This window comes from Chrysochloris asiatica, unplaced genomic scaffold, assembly GCF_000296735.1.
Source record: "Chrysochloris asiatica unplaced genomic scaffold, ChrAsi1.0 scaffold00063, whole genome shotgun sequence".
NCBI lineage: Eukaryota > Metazoa > Chordata > Mammalia > Afrosoricida > Chrysochloridae > Chrysochloris > Chrysochloris asiatica.
Window position 1 is genome coordinate 9869427 of NW_006408581.1, and position 4560 is coordinate 9873986.

A 4560-nucleotide genomic window follows, 5' to 3' on the forward strand; every position below is an offset into this window, starting at 1 on the left:
GTTTGTACAACAGATTTGTCCAATGCAGTACATCATTGATTTCTTGACTATTGTTTTGAGCATTGATAGTGGATCTGAAGTTTTTGACAGCTTCACTGTTTAATCCATTTATCATGATGCTATTTATTGGTCCAGTGGTAAGGATTATTGTTTTCTTTACAATTGAGGTGCAACCATAAACCGAAGGTTGTGATCTTTGCTCATCATCAGTAAGTATTTTAAATCCTCTTTACTTTCAGTAAACAAGGTTGTATCATATGCATATCACAAGCTGTTGATGAGTCTTCCTCCAATCCTGATGACACATTCTTCATATAATTCAGTTTAATGAATTATTTGCTCAGCATACAGATTGAATAAGTATGATAAAAGAATACAACCCTAGCACACACCTTTCCTAATTTTAAACCATTTCATGTTCCCTTGTTCTATTTGAACGATTGATTCTTGGTCTATGTATAGGTCTCTCATGAGCACAATTAAGTGTTCTAGAATACTTATTTTCTGCAATGTTGTCCAAAGCTTGTCATTATCCACACACAAGTTGATCGCCTTTGTACAATCAATAAAGCATGGGTAAACATATTTCTGGTATTCTCTGCTTTCAACAAAGATATGTCTGATGTCAGCAATGATACCCCTGGCTCTATGTCCTCATCTGAATCTGGTTTGATTCTCTGGCAGTTACCTATCAATGTACTGTTGCAGCTGCTTTTGAATTATCCTTAGCAATATGTTACTTGCATGTAGTATCAATGATATTATCTCATGAATTCTGCATTGTTTTGGGTCACCTCTCTTTGAAGAGAGTACAAATATAGATCTCTTCCTATCAGTTGGCCAGGTAGCTATCTCTAAATTTCTTGGCATAGATGAGTGAAGTCCTTCAGTGGTCCATTAATTTGTTGAAAGATTCCAATTTATATTCTGTAAATCCTAGAGGCTTGCTCTTTGACAATACCTTCAGTTCACCTTGGATTTGTTTCTTCAGTACCATTGACTCTTAAGCATATGCTAGCTCCTGAGCTGGTTGAACATGATCCATTTCTTTATAGTACAGTGATTTGGGGTACTTCTTTCATCTTCTTTTGATGCTTTCTGCATCATTCAAAAATTTTCCCCTAGAATCCTTCATATTTCAAGTTGAGGTTAGAATTTTTTCTCCTATTCTTTCAGCTTGAGAAATATTGAGCATATTCTCTCTTTTGATTGTCTAACTCCAAGTCTTTGCATGTTTCTGACTCATGGCAACCATTTATACGTTTTCTGAAGAGCAGCTAGTGGACTGGAACTGTTGACCTTGTGCTTAGCCATCTAATATTTAACCTCCAGTCATATACTAAGGACTTACAAAATTGTAGTATCTAAAATACAATATTTGTTGTATTGGCTAAAGAGGAAAATAAACATGACAAAGGACAGAGCATATTTGCAATGCAGCAATAGACATTTTGAAGCCCAACAAAGAGAAAAAGATATTGAAAAAAAATAAGTGAGCACCAGGCATGTATCAAGCAATATAAAAATGTATATCTTATGTATATTCTCAGTATACATGGAAATAACTGTGGTTCAGAACACTGAAGAAAGAGGAAATCAAAAATCATTGGGAAAAGCATACATTTGCATAATTTAGAAATTAAAAACACTCACAGATGTATAACATAAACAAACAAGCAAGCAACAAGCAATTTGACCATTAATAGTAAATTATAGTCAGATTAGTAAAACCAAAAGATAAGGAGAACACTTTGAACGAAGCTAAAGAAACTTGACACATTGCATTAAGATAATTTGAGTGAATACTGAGAAAACATATTCAAAAGTCATATTAAAAAAATATTAAAACAAAACAAACGTATTTAGCACAGTTTGCAGCTTATACCATCATTTCAGAGCTGGTGAGCATTTGTGAACTAGCTCAACCACTAGAAAGTAACACCCATTTACCTCTCTTCTTACTTTACCTTCAGCAATTAGCTAAATTACAAGATCGAGAATGATTAACACAACTTTTTCAACAAAGCAAGGTCAATATGCAGAAAATGCTTCCAGAAATTGATCAAAATAAAGGCCGAATGTTGAAGATCTTGGAAGGAAAGGGACTGAGTTTCTTATTCCCACTACTCAAACTAGAGAAGGAACTGTTAAAGCAAATAAAGTTGGATCCATCCCCACAAACAATATACAAGTGGATTAATGATAACATCTCTCCTAAACTTCGTGTAGATAAAGGATTTGTGAACATCTGAATGACTAGCTTCTTACAATATATTTCTAGTGAAGTAAACCTATCCAGTGATGAAACAGATTCTTCCTCTGCTCTTCCAAAGAACAGTTAGAGCAGGAAAAACAACTGCTTCTTTCTTTCAAGCCAGTAATGCAAAAATCCCTTCATGATCATGTCAGTCTACAAGTCAGTGCACTGAATGCTCTTCAGGTGCCCTGCTACAATAGCAACTTCTCAAAAGGCATGTCACTTCGTTTTTTTGGTTCACTTTGATGATATGGAAGTTATTGAAGAAGAAGCTTTCTTGGCTTGGAAAGAAGATATAACCCCAGAGTTTCCAGGGAAAGGTAAGGCTTTGTTCCAGGTAAATCAATGGCTAACCTGGCTAGAAACTGCTGAAGAAGAAGAATCAGAGGAAGAAGCTAACTTTTAAATTTTCTGAAAAAAGATAAAAATAATAACCTGGAATTTAATATCTGGCAAAAGGTATACTAAAAGAATGAAAGCTGGATAAAAATATTTTCAAATTAATAAACAAAGCAAAAGAGAAAAGTAAAACAATTTCCCCCAGCAGACATACATGATAATATACGCTAAAAGAAGCTATATGGGTTAACATGGTATAAATAATAGAATAGAAAGATATCCTTCAAGTAAAAGGAAGCATATCTAAAATAATATTATTGATGAAATATATATTTATATGGAACTCTGGTAGCATAGTGGTTATGAGTTGGGCAGCTAACCTCAAGGTCAGCAGTTTGAAACGACCAGCAGATATGTGGGAGAAAGATAAGGCTTTCTGCGCTTGTAAAGATTTACAGCCTTGGAAACCTTATACAGAGTCACTATGAGTTAGGACTGACTCCACAGTACATACCGCCACTCTATAAGAAAGGGACTGCTAATCTACCAGCTACTCCTCATAAACCCTGTACAAGATATCTATAAGTCAGAACCACAAAATGACATTTATTAACAACGTATATATCTATATAATGTCCTAGTGTGGTGATTTCAGGTAAACACTGGACCACAAGGTCAGTTTGAACCACAAAGTTAGAGGTTCAAACTCACTAGTTGCTCCTCATAAACCCTGTACAGTGTCACTGTGAATCAGAACCGAGTTAATACCATTTAACAACAATAAAATTATACATATATGTGTGTTATGTATGTATGTACATATTTAATTTTTTACCTCCTGATATTTTAATATGCATCATTTTAAAGCAATACTATAACATTGTAAAAGAAATTTATGAGAATGCAATGCATATTACAACAAAACAATGAAGGACCTATGCAGTAGTATGATCTTCTCTGTTTTGATGAAGTGGTAAAGCAACCATCAAGTCTAAAAAGCTTTCTGATATTCAGAATACACCTTGTAGTCCCTAGGAAAAAAAAACAAACAGATAAAAACAATTTTTTTTTCCTGAATATTATTTACATGAGGGTCCAAAGTCAAGTTAGATATAATTTTAACTATTAAAATTCTTAACAAACCTAAGAAAGAAAAATACCATTGTTGCTGACTTATTTTCCCTGTATTCTCTCTTGATGTTTATATGAATGTAAAGCACTCATTTAAAAAGGTAACTGAGAAAAAAATAAAAGAATGAAAAAAACCTACTTGTAAGATGTTGGGGACCTGCCTCGACATTAGAGTAAGTTTCACGAAGTGGGGCAGTCTGGCAGGCGAAAGAGACAGAGAAACAAACACAAAGAAGACAGACATACAAGTTTGATGCAAGCTGACAGACAAGCTCATCTGCAGCAGACATTGCACTGTCTTGCATTGCATGCAGCACTCACTTTACCTCAGTCTTTTCTTTTTCCAAGGAGGGATTTGTTGCAAAGGAAGGATGTAATTCACAAAGGGAGGATGTGATTCTTTAGATAAGATAGGATACAGAACTGAAATGTGATTATTCATTCAAAACAGGACATAATGATTCACAGGAACAACTTTTAAGATATTTTCATAGTTTTTCTTAACAATCTAACATTCTTATTTCTACAGAAAAAAGGTGCAATCAAGCTGTTACATATTAACTTTTAGGCTTAAATGATCTAGAGCAGCGGCGTGCAGTTTCTTAAGGATACATAACATAAAGCAAGGTTCCTGAAGGGAGCCAAGCTGTCTCTGTACACTTTACAAACAAAAGCTCATGCTTTTGTTTGTGAGCAAGATCCCAGGCACCGGGCTTCATTTATCTGTATCTAAATGCTAATGAGGCTGCCACTATTATCCTCTAATCCAACATGCCCAGAATTTAGCATTCAACTTTATTTACAAACCTTGGGTAGTTTTTCTCTAAAAACCT

At 34.5% G+C, this 4560-nt stretch overlaps 1 pseudogene; it reads left to right on the plus strand.

Annotated features, from left to right (window-relative positions):
- The first annotated feature begins 1853 nt into the window (after positions 1 to 1853).
- LOC102811124 lies at positions 1854 to 2663 on the plus strand (annotated as a pseudogene).
- Positions 2664 to 4560: the final 1897 nt, after the last annotated feature.